The sequence below is a fragment of the Danio rerio genome, chromosome 13 (genome assembly GCF_052040795.2).
Source record: "Danio rerio strain M-AB ecotype USA chromosome 13, GRCz13ab, whole genome shotgun sequence".
Lineage (NCBI taxonomy): Eukaryota > Metazoa > Chordata > Actinopteri > Cypriniformes > Danionidae > Danio > Danio rerio.
This window is the reverse complement of record NC_141033.1, coordinates 36,620,863-36,637,500: the sequence shown is the minus strand read 5'-3', so window position 1 is coordinate 36,637,500 and position 16,638 is coordinate 36,620,863. Positions and strand designations below refer to the sequence as shown.

Sequence of the window (16,638 nt, the reverse complement as noted above, 5' to 3'; positions counted from 1 at the left end):
ATCACAAACTGTGTGAAAGTGCCTTTAAGAAGCTTCATCTCATCTCTCAAAAAATGATGAGAAAATAAGGCGGAGTTGTTACACCTACTTGTTTACAGCATGAACCAAAAACTAGCCTAACTTGTGCCTCCTGAGATGGCAGGAAAAGCTTTCTGGGCAAAAAGTACCTTGTTGTTGTTTTTGTTTTTGCTGTTGTTGTTGTTAGTAGTAGTATTAATAGATAATTATTTGTATTATTGTTGGTAATAGCTACTGTCATTTAAGTAACACCTTTTTGTTTAAAACAAATAATAGACAATAACATAATAATGATTATGATGATTATAATAATAATTTTTTTTTATTACTATCATCATCATTATCAGTGTTTTTGTTGTTGTCTATTATCTTTAGTGACAATCTCTTAATCTCTAAATATTTGAAAATAGCTATTATAATAAACATAATAATAATAATAATAATAATAATAATAATAAAATTAATAAACATAACAGGCATAATAAAAGGCATCATAACACACATCATAATATACATAATAATATAATAATAACATATATAATAATAATAATCATCATCATAATAATAATAACAGACATAATAACAATAGTAATAATAATAATAATATAAACAAAATAATAAATTAATTATTGTTATTGATAGTATTATTATTATCATTATTACTATTATTATTATTATTATTGTTGTTGTTATTTTTATTATTACTATTATTATTATTGTTGTTGTTGTTGTTTATAATTATTAATATTATGTCTATTATTAATACTGTTATTATGACTATTTTGTATATTAGTATGTCTATGATGATGATGTTAATAATAATAATAATAATAACAACAACAACAACAACAACAACATGTCTATTATTATGTCTATTATTATTATGTAGATTATTAATATTATGTCTATTAATATTATTAATAATATTATTATAAGTATTATGTTTTTTATTATTAGAAGTATGTCTATTATAATAATAATAATAATAATAATTATTATTATTATTATTATTATTATTATTATCATGTCTATTATTATGTATATTATTATTATTATGTATATTACGTATATTATTATTATTATGTCTATTTTTAGTATTATTATTGTCTATTATTATTATGTCTAATATTATTATATTGTTGTTGTTGTTATTGTTGTTGTTGTTGTTGTTGTTGTTATTGTTATGCCAAATGTTGTTGTTATAATTTCTTATCTTACTCTTATACAATAAGACTTTATGATCATAAATTAAAGGGTCAAAGTTTCTTCAAAAAGCTTTGTCTGGAAAAATCCGCTAAAGTTGTTCCACCCACTTCTTTACAATATGGACTTGCCTACAGCCAAATCTAGCCTACTAGTGCCTCCTGAGACATCAGTAAAAGCTCTCAGGGTAAAGTGCCTTTGCTGTTCAGCAATAAAACAGTTTATCAATGCGACCGTTTGGGGAATTTTATGCACAACAGCCCAAAGCCAAGGTCCTTGAGAGCGATTTTGCTCATTTTCCTGTTAAAACATCTCGCCCAGAGCTCTTAGTGGTTTAGCAAATGACTGCCAATGCATTTTTAAAAGTAGGCCTTCGCTACAAAAAATACGCCTTATTTACTGGCCAGACATACAGAGGCCAAATATGGAAGAAATCAAATCAATTATCAAGCAGAAAGAGAGGTATTTGTAAAATGTCAGAGAATGCCAAATGGAATTAATTTGAAACTCTGGATTATTTTAAAAGCCTAAAACCTCAGGGTGCCACCCTCCCCTCGAGCCTCGATTATTCTGTGTTATACTTCAGAGGTTATCAAGAGCATGACGCTATATACCAAATGAGCCTTGCTTACAGCATAAAGGATGGGTACTGATACCATTCTACATTTCTGTTCGTTATTCAAATGGGGTAAAACACCTCTGAAACACATTTGAATGGCACTTAAAAAATATAAGATTTTTCTTTTTTGTTTGTAAGTTTGTACATTTTTTTTTTCTGTAAACAACTGACAACACTTCTTCCATCAGCAGGTAAAAAAAAAAAAAAATTAGATGAATTAAGATATCGCTGTTGAGTGGAATATCCCTGATGTTATTACAACAAATTCATTTTGTGAATTACAAAATGTTATGTTGTTCAAAATTAATTTTCTGGAGAGAAAACAAAAACGGTAACACTTTATAATAGCTACACACTATGAACCATCTATTAAGCATTAGCAAATAGTGCATTCATTATTTGTTAAGCATTAACAGATGTAAGTAGGCAGTTGATAACTGCAAATACAATTGATATTTTCCTGACCTAAGCACATTTAAAATGTGTTAAATAATTGTACTTTCATGTTTACAAATCATTTGTACATAAGAGAAGTTGGTGTTTTCTTGGTTTAGTTGGTGTTTGATTTAGTAAATGGTTATTAAATTATTTAAATCAACATTTATACATCTTATTTTCACGCATATACTAAAAGCTAATTTGTTTGTTAATGAATGCTTTATTAACATAACTTCATCCAGTTTTGTGACCTAATCTAAAGTAAGGACTATATGCTCTATAAATCCCTAATAAATGACAATTAAAGGCTCAGTATCAAATGAACAATACATCTTTGCAATCTTGTCTGAAAAACAAACGCATTGTGAATAATCTTTTAAATCCAGCAACTTCTCTCAAATAACTGGTATGTAAATGATGCAATGTTTAATTAAATAATGAAAAAATAACATAGTACATGTATACTATGGTAATTACTATTAGTTCATGATAGTTACTAATGATACTACATTATGTAGTGTTATTCATTAATGAAGAGTTGTAAATATATACACACAATAATGCTTTATTCCTAAATATTTCCCTTTACATTAAATTACTATATTTTAAATGTGTAACACCTGGTTTTCGATTTTGCTGTTATATACTATACTTTGTTTCTGTTTAGTACAATATTATATAATAATGTAAATAATGGAACTGAACAATTATGCCTCATGTTTCGTTGACAGTTTTATTGATCACTAAGATACAATTGACTTGGATGAAAGTATAAGTCAAGAATCATGCTGCTTATAAGTAGCTGCAGTTATAAACTGCTTACTAACATCTGTTAATGTAGAGTTGATGCTTGACAGATAACGAATTAACTATTTGCTAATTCTTAAAAAAAATTATTGATAGTGTGCAGTTCTTATAGTGTTATTAAAAAAACAGTAGCTGGTAAATCCAGATCAATTGCACTTTTTTAGGTGGTCTTTAAATGGGTGTGTTAAAAAAAAAAAAAAAGGAAGTCATCCACAATCACCTGCAAACTCATTCAAATATGAAATTTAGTCAAATCAAATCAATTGCTTTTTTCCTGTGTGAATTCAGAAATACATCACAGCAAACCACTAGTAAAAATATCATTTTAAAATATCTTGCGTCGCTCCAATCCATTCTCTTACAGAAGTGGATCAATCAAACAGCATAGTAAGGAACAGACTGTCAGTGCAATGCATTTATCCTCTTGTGTCAGCAGGACAAACATGCCTCTTATGGATCACAAACACTTACGTGAATATTTTGTTTGTTAGGACAAATTATACATCCTTGAAAGAAAAGCGGTATATTTCTGGAAAATGGATCATTGCTTGATACTCAGAAATACATGATTGATGCAAGAACAAAACAAAGCCATACTGATTTCATTTCACTTCTGCATGTACATACATAAATTGTGTGTGTTTGTGAGTGTCTAGTATTCCTGATGTTGTTTGGACCAAAGCAATACCAGTAAATTTTGACCTTGTGGGGAAATTTTTTACCCATAAGGAAAACAGCTGATAAAGTATACAATCTGTATCGTATAAAAATAATTACTTCTACAGGAAGTCCACATAAAGTAGAAAGTAAGCGGCAGATGTGTGTGTGTGTGTGTGTGTGTGTGTGTGTCTTATATTCCTGATATTGTGGGTACCAAATGTCCCCACATGGCAATAGAAGTCAAATTTGACCATGTGGCAAGGTTATACTTGTTTTAGATTTTCATTAATTTTAGTTTTTAATTGGTTTAGATCAGGGGTCTCAAACTCGCGGCCCGCGGGCCATTTGCGGCCCTCAGTGCAATATTTTGTGGCCCGCGCCGACTGCTGTACACTGACAGAATTAGCGGGGAGAGAGAGCGCTCCCCGCTCCGCTGATTCTATCAGTACACAGCGGTCACTGGCATTCCCCGCCCGCCGTGTAAACAAAGGGGCGGGGATGCCGGTGACGTCACCACGCACCCCGCCCCTTTGTTAGACGCTGTGACGGGCGGGAAGAACCAAGGTAAGCTGTTCCCGCCCCTGCCTGCCACTTAGCTACAGCCTGCATCTTACAGGGCTCGAAATTGCGACCATTTTGGTCGCATATGCGGCCGAAAATTAATCTATGCGATCTTATAATATATTTGGGCGCATTAGTGCGACTGCTGATAATGGTTGTAGTACGACCTGTTTTGATTTTTTGTAAAAACGTGCTGAATCGCTCTTCCCTGCCGCTATATTGGTTCATATTAGCTGTCAATCACTCAAGGTATTCCGCTGTCAGATGACAGGGAAGGAGCTTTTATGACCACGGGAAATGCAAACGGCTGAAGAGTAAAAACTTAAAGCACACAGGTTTGCAAACCCCACCTAAAATTGAGGTGCAGATGAGAGCGATCATGACACGTCACGTGGTGAATAATAATCCACCAGCTGAGATCAATCGAGTACGCGCTTCATGGAGAAGGCGCCCGAATATCCATGCGTTGCATTCACTGCGTGTTCAGCGCAAATGTCCGCTAAAAGTCAAATCTAATATCATCGCCAAAGAAGCTCGCCTTTACTAAGTTTACACTGAAACTGCGTCTCATAACAAACAGCGGTATTCCGCCGGTGGTCATCGCAAGAATCCTGCTCTGCCTGCTCATAAATTGGGTCGGCTGACTCGCCTGCTTTTCCACTAACACAGAAAAATGAAGATCATCTCAGACTGAACCTTTAAATTGACACAAACTGAAACCAAAACTTTTAAAGAGTGATAGAAGTGAGACTTTACTTTCTTTCTTTTGTCTATTCTTTTTTGAGGTGTATATTATTATTTTTTTATTTATTTACTGATGACTGCTTTGCAGCTTTCATCAATTGAATGATTTATTATAATCTTTTGTTTGTTTTGTAGCAGAAATATTATTTATTAAATTGACATGCATATAAATACAGCAGTACAAAATAAATATTTCTTACTGCAATGCTTCATTTTTGTTTGATGCAAACTATACAATTATTTTTCATAAAGTAACAGACTTTTTATAGCAGATAACCTACATTCATGCACATTCAAGGCAGTATCATAATGAGAAATGTTATTCATTTTTACTATTATTGTCATTTTCATCATCATTAATATTCTATAATTATTAGACATTCATTTTGGAATTATTGCACACAAATATCAATGTCTTCGCAGCATTAGTTAGATAGTTGTTTCTGGTTTTTGTCAGTCGAAACACTATTGATTTTGTTTTAAAATACAATAAATCCCTTAAAAAGCAATTTGCAGCGGTGTTCAATCATTTTTGGTGGGTGCTCCTAAATTTTTTCTGGTGCTCCTAAATTTATTTTGGTGCTCCTAAATATTTAAAGTTGGGAGCACCGGTGCTACCAAGTAAAAAAGTTAATTTCGAGCCCTGTCTTATATATATTATAGGTAGATACAGACTGGTACAGACTGATGTGACTGGAGTGGGGGTGTTTTATTTATACATATATACGCCTTTTTTTTTAGGTGAGGGAATGGAAGTTTTGAGTGAGTTCCCCCACTTTTTTCCCTAGGACTTGGCCTTTTTGGGAGCACATATTTGTGTGAGAAGTTATTCTCCACCTTGAACTTCAATAAGTCAAAGTACAGGTCTAGACTTAATGATGATCATCTTCAAGCCATACTGAGGGTCTCAACTGCTTCCGCTCTAAAGCCAAATGTGGTTCAGATTTGTGAGTCTCTGGCAGTAAAGAGTAGGCAAAAGATGCCATGTTCAGAAGAACTGTTCATAATCTTCACTCAATGTTCTATTAATGTTCAGGACACTTCATGTTCAGAAGAAATAATTAAAACTGTTAATAATGACATGAGCACTTTTTTTGTGAAATCCCTTATGCGGCCCAGCCTCACCCAGACTTTGCCTCCTGCGGCCCCCAGGTAAATTGAGTTTGAGACCCCTGGTTTAGATTTTTTGTTTTCAAATTCTGTTAGTTTTGATTAGTTTTAAGAGGTAGATTTACTTGTTTTTATTAGTTTTATATTTTTATATTAGTTTCAGTGTTATTTTTAGTATTTTGTTTGTTTTTACAAATTTATAAATATTAAACATGTATAAATATATAAATATTTGCTAAGTGCAAGATTCAAAATCATCAGAATGCATAATTGTATAATAATGTAAGAATTGTATTTAAAAAAAAAATCAAAAACCAAAAATACATTTTTGAAACAGAGGACACAATAACACTACCATCTACACTACACTACCATCTACCACTACCATATATTTATCCTCAAATTCAAATACAACAGCCCATAAGATAGCTGCCTTAAGTATAATATATCTGCAAAGTTTTAAATACACAATAGTGATGGGAAGTTTGGGTCTTTTCTGCAAAATGGATCTTTAGTGACAATCCTCCCATGTTAGGACTCAACATATCACTAATATGTAGTCAGCAATCATAATTTCTGTCATTTAAAACATCACCATGATCTGAAAAGTTCTTACAATTAGTTTTGCAATGCAAAGCAGGATTCACTTAAATTCCATAACGACTTTCTGTTATGAAGTAAACTTACGTTTCAGTTTAAGTTCAGTTCAGTCACAGCAGACTGTCATGTACAGTTTGTGTTTAGTTTACTGAATCACACACCCACATTATTATTAGTTCACCCATTCTCTATTCTGATCTCTGTGTACTGTTCTAGTAACTGATCAACTGTGAAGATTGGTTTACTTAAAGTCAAAGTGGGTTATCCGGCATGTTAAAAAGGAAGTAATTTGTAGATGAGTGCTTACTGGAGACGCGAATCGTTTCAAATGATTCGGTTTAATTAGGTGAACTAGTTCAACCCGTTTACTTTTTTACAGAAGATTCGGTTAAAAAGAATGATTTGTTTGTGATCCCGATCACAAATGCTGAAAAAAAAACCTTACTGGACACAAATGTCATAAATGAATGCTTGTAAGTGTCTGCTCTGCTCATATTTAATATTGTCATCGTGTTGCTGTCATGTCCAGTCATTGTTTTTGGGATTACGGACTCCATACAGGTGCCATACAGGTCAAACACTTGGCGTATGCATAAAATTGACAGAGCGAAGTAAATAGATTTACTTCTAAAAGGCTTACGTATTAAACACATTTACAAAGAAAAATCCAAAGGATGTTAATTGTTATAATGTAGTTAGTTTTGTAAACACACAACAGAGTTTCAATTTGTTCTAGTTTTTTTTTTTTTTTTCGTTTTCGTTTTTTTTTTCTTTTTTTTTTCTTTTTTTTTCATTTGCTTTGTGGGGAAATTTTTTAGAGTTTACAATCTGTACAGTACTAAAACTCATTATGTCCCCATAAAGGTAGCTGTACAAGAGTGTTTTTGTGTATATGTATGTGTATGTGTCTGTGTGTGTCTATCGGGCATCCACACCGGTTCATCCTTTTACCATCATTAGGGTCCCATCATCTCTTGCTAAAATGAGGCTTAGCACACAGGTACACCTCTCTCCTTTGATCATAGCCTGCGCTCCCTCTCCACAGCTCTCTACCTGATCCCCGGTAAACAACACGCCTGCAGCGGCGGCGCTCGCTAATGAAGCATTTTACAGATGTAGCGTTCTGTTCCGCTCGCAGAACCTCCACTACAACAGCATTACTGCCGGTCACAGAAAGCTCTCCTGACTTTCATCTTCAAATCTCCTAATGAACACCTGCTCTCATATCCTCTTTCGCAAACACAACTTTTCCATTCTCGCTGTTGAATTTCCTCCATTGAGGTGCCCAGCAGGTATTTGGGTCGACCTGCAGGCGGCGCTGTCTCTCTTGGGCGAAGGGAAGCCTGGAGCAGATATCGGGCTCAGGCGGCTGGTGCTCATTGTTAATTTAACGCTATTGATTTGGGGGTCTGAGGTGACAATTGGACCTGAGATCAGATAACTGTAAACATAAGCCGCGGTGACATGTGAAGGGACACTTGGTGTGCTCCAGGGGACTGTGGGCATGGTGTGACGATAAGCGTCTTGTGGCGTCTTTCTGTCTATTATGCATTCTGGAAATAAAACAAAAGATGCCCCATTATGAAGAGGTGACAGTTACCGTTATAAACAGCATTAAACTGAAATGAAAGCTAATGAGATCCTGGGAGCACAGAACAATACATAATGCTTATCAATACTATGTGAGTTTATTAATGAGTGTTGTTCTATCAATAAAAGTAAAACTTGTGTAGTGTGAAAAAAAAATCACAGCTGATTAGAAGACATTGGGTGTTTATGTTGGAGAGATTTGGACCAATGATATGAGCGATCCAGCACAGCAGTGTGGAAATAGAAACCAATCGATTGGCGAAACGTCCCCCTGTTTATCACGGTCTTGCTTAGAACAAAACCCAAGCTTACATGTAACATACTTTAAAATATGTGTGACTAAGAATAGGGATTTTAAAATATTGTTCTTCTAAATAATGCAAAAAATGTATATTTATTTTTGTATATCTACATATATTCACAATGCATAATGTTGAAAACATTTCCTATCGTCATAAAAAGGAAAACAGCACAATTAATAGAATGATAGAACAATTGATAGAATCATAAACTGATAAAATGATACACTCAAAAAATAACTTCCACTGTGGTTTACTGTTAGCCAGCACTCACTTCTAGGGATTTACACCTACCTTACTTTAAATAGTGTCCGAAATGGCATACTTCCATACTATATAGTACGCTAAAATCAGTATGCGAGCTGAGTAGTATACCTGAATTACACAGTATGTGAGATGTACTGAAAAAACTGTATGTGAGATGTACTGATGATGACTTACTACTTCGAATGTGTACTTCATCTTACTGGACGCCCCCTAGAGAATTCATCAGTGGGAGTGAAGCGATACAACTGATGCAGGTTGGTCATGTGATCATGGTAAAATGGCAGATGTAGTACATCCAGGTTCCATTCATACTACTCAAATTCATACTGTACAGAACATACTTTTCAAATGATTGAGTAGTACTAATAAATTTAAATGCAGTACTGAGTAGTAGGCGATTTCGGACGCAGCAAGTAACAGTAGTGAAATTTAAACCACATTGAACTGAATTTTAACTCTTATATCTGGACTTTACTAGAACACATCAATGTTTAGCTGCTTTGACACAATCTATATAGTAAAATCACTATATAAATAAACATTAATTGAATTATTTTGAATTGTTCTCGACCCCAGTGAGCTACAAACAAAAAATAGGTATCATTGGAAAGAAGACACTTTGAGCTTTACTGTGATCCATCTAGAAAGTTTTACATTAAAAAATACAAAAAGTTTTATGTTCGGAAGTTATGAGAAATAAAAATTGTATTGTGTTCAAAGTTTGTTTCTCCATATACTGTACAAACACATGAAATGAGTCATGTAAAACCTAGAAACATGCCAAGTGTCTTATGAGTTTTTATTTTAAATTTGATGAAGATTAAGTTTCCAGTAAAAAGTTTACCAAGACTATATTGGTGTCCTTCTTTCCCTCACCGTCAGAGGCAATTTCTCAAAAATGACCTTCCCTAACTAAAACAGTTACAGTTGCTGAATAATTTAGTCTACATTCAGAGTTCATGTATCGTTGGAAAGAAGACACTTTGAGCTTTAATATCCATTATCTAGAATTTATAATGCTCAAAACAAACAAACAAAAAAGTTATAAATGCTTAAGTAATGTGAAAAAAATTGCACCGCACTAAATATTTTTTTATTTCATAAACAAATATATGAAATTAGTCCTGGAGCAACACAAAATACTTTTTTTAATGAGTTGAAAGAACACAATTCTTGAGGTTTTTGGGGGGACAACTTTGTAAATGTTTGTAAACAACTTTGAAAATGTTTTATGTTCAATCCAGACAAATTTGTTAAAATTAACAAGTTAAACTGATCAATTTGTGTTGGAGTTGTGAAGAACCCAGCATTTTTACAGTGTAGATCGAACAAAAGCTTGAAAGAACGACAGACTGATAGAATGATAGATACAACAATAGATTGATTGAATGATAGAACAAACAGGCACACAAATGGAACAACATAACAAGAGAACAACGGAAGGATAGACGGGCTGATTTATGGACAGACATACATAAATGTTGCATTAAACAACAGGTAGACTCCCAGACAGACAGAAAATTCCCTTTTATGCCTGACCATGAGGAGCCTGGCTGTTGAGCTTGTCATATACTTTAGTAGAGCAAAGTCCCTCAAAGCCTTTTTATTAACTGCATAGCAAAAATAACTGAGTATCTGACAGGAGCAACACACAAGTTTGTCTTCTCCACACTGTCTCTCTCCCTCTCTCTCTCTCTCCCTCTCTCCCTCTCTCATGTTCAGAAGGCTCTGTGAGCTGAATCTACCTCCTCTCCCCCCTCCCTGCAGTATTGACATTCTCCTCATTTTCCCCAGTGCTGAGTGGAGTCCAGGGTGTTGCGCATGAATTATGCAGGCTGGGACACCACAGAGCAGAAGAACACCAGTGCCATCATAATTGAGACAATTGAAAAGACAATACTAGTTGGGTCAATAATTGGACTGCAGGTGGGAGAATAAGATCCGTTCCTCCTTCTACTTCCTCCTCTCTCCTTCCTGTGCGGAGAACGTGCTGCCCACAGCAGCTACTCCATTTGCTGTCCACACTCCACTGTGACTCTGGTAACTGTTTTGTTTTTCATTTTACTTGTCAACTCTCACCATGACAAGACTCTCTAGTAAGGCTTATTGTCTGATATTATTTATTTGAATAACTACAAACAAGTATGACAGACCTAAATCTCTACTGCAAAATGTAAACACCAATTAGAGCATATATTTCTTTATATGTGCAGGTTTTAAAAGGATAATTCAACCAAAAAAATATGTAAATTACCTCATAATTTATTCTCTTCATGTGGTTTTAAATCTTTAGGAGTTTCCTCCCTCTGTTGAACACAAAAAATATATATTTTGAAGAATGCTGAAACATCCATAGTAGCAAACTGTTCTAGCAGCCAGCGTTCTTACCAGATCAAGAAAATGACCATATGACCCCTATTTTTTCTTCCTTACACTGGTTACCTGTTAAGTTTCGTATTGATTATAAAATATTGCATCTTACCTATAAAGCTTTAAATACTCTATCTCCTGTTTATCTAACCATGCTAAGTCTCTAGGCTAAGTATCTAAGTCGCTACAATCCAAAATGCTCTTTAAGATCTCAAAACTCAGGGCTTCTGGTAGTAACCAGAATAGCAAAGCCCACTAATGGACGTCAAGCCTTCTCATATATGGCTCCTAAACTCTGGAATACCCTTCCTGGTGATGCCCGAGGCTCAGACACACTCTCTTAGTTCAAAACGAGATTAAAGACCTATCTTTTTTTAGGAAAGTACACATACAATGCATCACTTGAATTGAACTACAGGCCGATAGCCAGGGGGGTTTAAGTGGTTCGGAAGACCCACCCCTTACTGACAAAGGTCTGAATTTGTCCCATACATTAGCTGATTTGTCCTATTTTGACTGCTATGCCATAATAAATAGTGAAAATAATAAATAAATAAAAAGAGATTTTACAAGTAACTTTTATTCTAAATCTTGGACCTTATTCTTAAAACAAAAATGTGCAATAAAAAGGTGTGAAGCACCAAAAGCTTCTTCTTCTATTCTTATTCTTATTATGATGTTGTAATTATTATTTTTATTCAAATGGTCAGTTTTTTATTTGCTTAATAAATGACAACATTTTTTTTCAAATTTTAACAGATATTTTTTAACAGATATTTTATAGCAGCTAAAATAGCAGCTAAAATAGTAAAATGTAACTAAAAATGCAGTATTTAAATCTCAGAAATAAATATAACTACAAAAAAAAAAAAAAACAGAAAAAAAAGAATCAACCTTTTTACCAAGCTGGCTACAGTATTGGCCTGAACTTGAAAAAAATAAATACTATGAAAGGTTTCCAGGAACCAGCATTTTTCAAAATATATTATATCACGTTCAATAAAAGAAAGTAATTCAAATAGGTTTCGAACAAGTGAAGGGATAGTAAACAATGGCACATTTTTCTAATAACAACAATAATAATAATAATAATAATAATAATAATAATAATAATAATAATAATAATATGATTTACTTTTACAAAAAAATAAATAAATGAAAAAAGCTTCAGAAACTAAAAACATTTTCTGGCCCAATCAAGCACAAATCAATCAAAGTCACACAGGTGAGAGGAGGACAGTTCATCTCTTATTGATTTGTGCTCTGAGGGGAAAGGGTAACAGGAAGGAGGACCCCCATGACAGGTCATAACTCCCCCCAGCTCCAGACTTAATGTCCCTGTTCAGACCGGCACTAGGCAGGTTGTGTATTTTTCTAGAAGTCCGTCAATTTGTGTAAACTATGGGGCATTATTCATGATAGGGGTCTGCAGAAGAGGAGGGCTATTGATTTCTAGCACAGGTCCGGCTCTGATTCATAAATCCAGTCAGCCACTCGAGACTCCCAGAGGATCTATTATCCACACTGGTCTCCATCCCAAAACAACGACTCAAGGTGATCACCATAAAAGTGCCAGCCCTCGTCGTTTTTCACCAGCACCAGACCAAATGCAAAAGCCTCAGGTTTTCCAGGAACTACGTGATCCAGCTCTACGACTCCTGATATTGTTGACCTTAGCTGACAACAAGTCTTAAAATTAGGTGTGTTTGATGTATGTGTTTCAACAAAAGGATTGTTAAATGCAATTTCTGTGTTAAAGAAATAGCAACAAAAAATAAACAAATAATATAAACAAAATACACAAAAACAAAATATAAACTACCACTAAACGATTTTTTTTTAAAGAAAGGTTCATCACAGCTTTTTAACTTCATAAAAAAGCTACTGAAGATACTAAAACATACAGTAAAACAGTAATATTTGTAAATGCTTTTTTCTGTGATGGTTAATTTTTACCATTACTGTTCCCAGTGTTAAAAGGACTAAGCCGACAAGAAAATAAATGACTTAATGTTTCCAGTTTAATACAAGTCTTCAGCAACCATTCTAATATGCAGATTTGTATTAATATTTTCTTTCAAAAGGTGTATAGAAAGGTTTAAAGAACAGCATTCATTTGGAAAAGGGTGCTTGCATGTCTTTACAATAACTGATGTCAATTTAATACATCCTTGCTGTATAAAAGTATTGATTTATTTAAAGAAAATAAAAGTGTAAAACCTCTGAATGATGGATAATAGTGTGTGTATGTATACAGTATACAATATTTTATTCACCACAGCCAGACAAAAAGTATAAATGAGCTTTGTAGGCTTTTAATGCATTACCATTCTGCAGGGGGTTTCTAATGGTGTTTCAGGTGAGCCGTTTCAGGGTCAGCAGGACATTATTTGCATTTTACAAGCACTGTTTGCAATATTTGCATTTTGCTCCTTTTTCTATGCAACACGGAACAAATATAGAGGCATTAACCCACATTCTGTACATAAATGCACACCTTTAGAACAAGTGTTTTATGTTTGAGTGAGTTCAAATGTAGCACTTGCTACAGTTCTGAATAGATGGCAGCCTATTTCATAGATATGTGTTCATTTACAGCATTGACTGTGTATTTTAAGAGCACTTTCTTTTCTTTTTTATTAAGTCTCATTTTGGAGTTTTTATCAAGGTTTCCCTCACCGAATGCACGCACAAAGGGCTCAGTGTACGCCTTGGCTCGCCCATTAGGCTTTATGGACAGCTGTATGCACTTTTATTAGCGGGTTAATGGCATTTAAAGGAGCAAGTGCTGAGCTAAATCCACAACATTAAAAACCAGAAAATGGCACTGTGGGATTCTGTGGAGGTCAAACGAAACGGCTGCTCAAAGCAGTATCGAGAGCAGCTCAGCTTCGACCCTTGACATCGCTTCTCGGCCGAGCCGTCACATAAAAACCGCCCCCGCCGCTAATGCTACGTTTGCGTCAAGCTGAGAATTTCACGAGCGAGAGGAAAATACCCAAACACACAGGCATCAAGCATTCAACCTAAGCCTTAAAACATAATGAGCGGAAGTAACGCAAGTACCCGACTGCAATTTAGCAAAAGGAACATCAAGGACTGAGGCAAAACTATTTAGCAGCCTGTGTTCAGACATAATTAGCGTGAAAATGCCGCAACAGGACTTTCCTACTCGCTAGTCTTAATTAGCTGTGCTGCTAAATCATTCCTGAGAGGTAAACAAAGGCGCTAAGCTCGAGGAACATCATATTCAGGTGGCGTTTCTGTACATACGCAACATAAAAGCGAGATGCGAAAGCGGTACAGTAACGGTCCCAGCGCTGCTTCTGTGATTTCATTACTTGGCTGCTTCCAATTTGCCCATCTGTCTCCTAATTATTGACTGCATTGGCGGCACTGCTTTTTGGCTCCGCTAAGCCGCAGGCCCGCATTCGCACTCACTCTCCCATGTCTGTTTTTATTAAACACGGGGGCTTACGGTATCCACAACGGCTGCTTATTTTTACGGTGGCGGGCTGCTTAATGAAGGATTGCACAACACTGTAAACACCGCTTGACGAATGCGAGATATTAGTCTTAAATCAGTACCAGAGAGTCACTTCTGCAGACAAAGTCATGAAGATGATTTCTGGATGGTTGTAAACCTTTTTTTTTTTTTCTGTGAGTACAAGATGCACTGAATTTCTGAGGAGGAAAAGTCGAGGCATATGCCTTTCTGGTGTGCTTTCAGTGAAATTATGACTCTATTCGGACCTGCACATTCCCGACAGAACTCAGACTCCCCAATCAGGGAGCGACAGATAAGACATGGAGTGATGATGGTGCAGAGAGCAGTGGAGGATGGTTAAATGGACAGATCGAGCCCTGTGCGAGCATGTGGGCAGAACAGACGGACCCGCATTAGTCCACCGCCCTTTCCACATTCCTATTTTCAAAGCTGACCTTCCCACAATCCCTTTCACCGCTGATGCATCCCTGATATTAAAAAGCACCAGTGCCTCTCTGCTGCCCAAACCGGGACCCTTAGCCACTCACAGGTACCCTATTATGGCCCCAACCAAACCTGCCCTACGCTGCTTTTTCCCTCCTCCACTCCAGTCTATCAAAGTGCTTTGTTTCACCAGTAGCACGTTTGAGGTGATGGATGAGCGCTAAACGTCTCTCTGACAGGCCTGCAGCTGATGCCACATAATCACTGTATCACCGTTTAGGCAAAATTACCAAATTATACCAACCCCCCGGAGGCACTGGTGCGACTGACAGGCCCAGCCAACAAAAGAAGCGCAAATATTCTGGAAAGGTGCTGGAAGATGAGGGGGAGGAAAGAGAGAAGTCTGGAAAACTACAGCTAACAATTAGCGGTGTTCTGACGGTTTTAGTGACGGCTCGGTAATTACGTTCGATAAGGCAATAGAGCATCTTTTGATTAGAATGTGAGATCTGAAGTAATTCGTCTCTCTTTATACAGCAGGTGGTTTCAACACATTATTATATCTTTAAAGATCCATTAAAAGCCCTAATTCAATAATGACAACGTCCAATTTTATAAACGTTCTGAAACACTAAACTACCTTTTTGATCAATTGTGTCTATCCATTTGTGTCTGTCCATCCATCATAACATACTCGTATTTAGTAAAAGCTCATATTAAAATGCAAGGAGATTTAGAGACACATCAGCAAAGTTTTTTCATGTGCAAGTGCAGTTTTAACACAACTGAAACATTTCACATCAAAACATTTATTAAAGTCTAAAAATATATTTCAAATTTGCTGGTTACATGACAATGCTTTACATACTGTATAGCAATTTCATTTACCTATTTAAGGACAACAGACAAAAAAACGAAAGTCTTTTTCAGTTATTTTTTTATTACATGTTCATATTTTAGTCTATATAAATTAGTTTACCTTTAGTATCCTTTACATTGTCATCGTTTTGTACAATTCTAACAATTAAAAAATAATTAACTATGACTTTGGCCTTTTTAACTCCCAATTTGCTGCTTATTTATTGTTATTAAGGTAGTTAGGTTTAGGTATTAGGTAGGATTAGGATGTAGATTAGAATATGGATAAAAATATGTGCTTTATAAGTACGAATAAACAGCCAATACCTTAACAATAGGCAGGTAATAAGCAACTAGTTAATAGCGAGAATTGGTACTTAGACTAAATTGTTAACGTATTTATTTTAGTTCATTATAATATGATTAGAAATTTCTGTCTGGTGCATACAATTAAATTCAAACTAAACTGAAAATCAAAAAAATTTATAAACAGCCAATATCTTAACAATAGGCAGGTTATAAGCCACAGTTAATAGTTAAACTGAATTGTTACCTTTTATATG

The 16,638-nt window shown here is 35.0% G+C and overlaps 1 protein-coding gene and 1 long non-coding RNA gene across 4 annotated transcripts in view; one reads left to right on the top strand and one right to left on the bottom strand.

The window, feature by feature from the left end:
- The window catches only part of macrod2 (mono-ADP ribosylhydrolase 2), an 862,504-nt gene that overhangs the window by 555,489 nt on the left and 290,377 nt on the right, over positions 1-16,638 (bottom strand).
- LOC147834245 (uncharacterized) lies at positions 3,789-8,889 on the top strand. The gene is made up of 2 exons (XR_015506187.1): positions 3,789-4,063; positions 7,579-8,889. It is a non-coding gene; the product is annotated as an uncharacterized LOC147834245 (long non-coding RNA).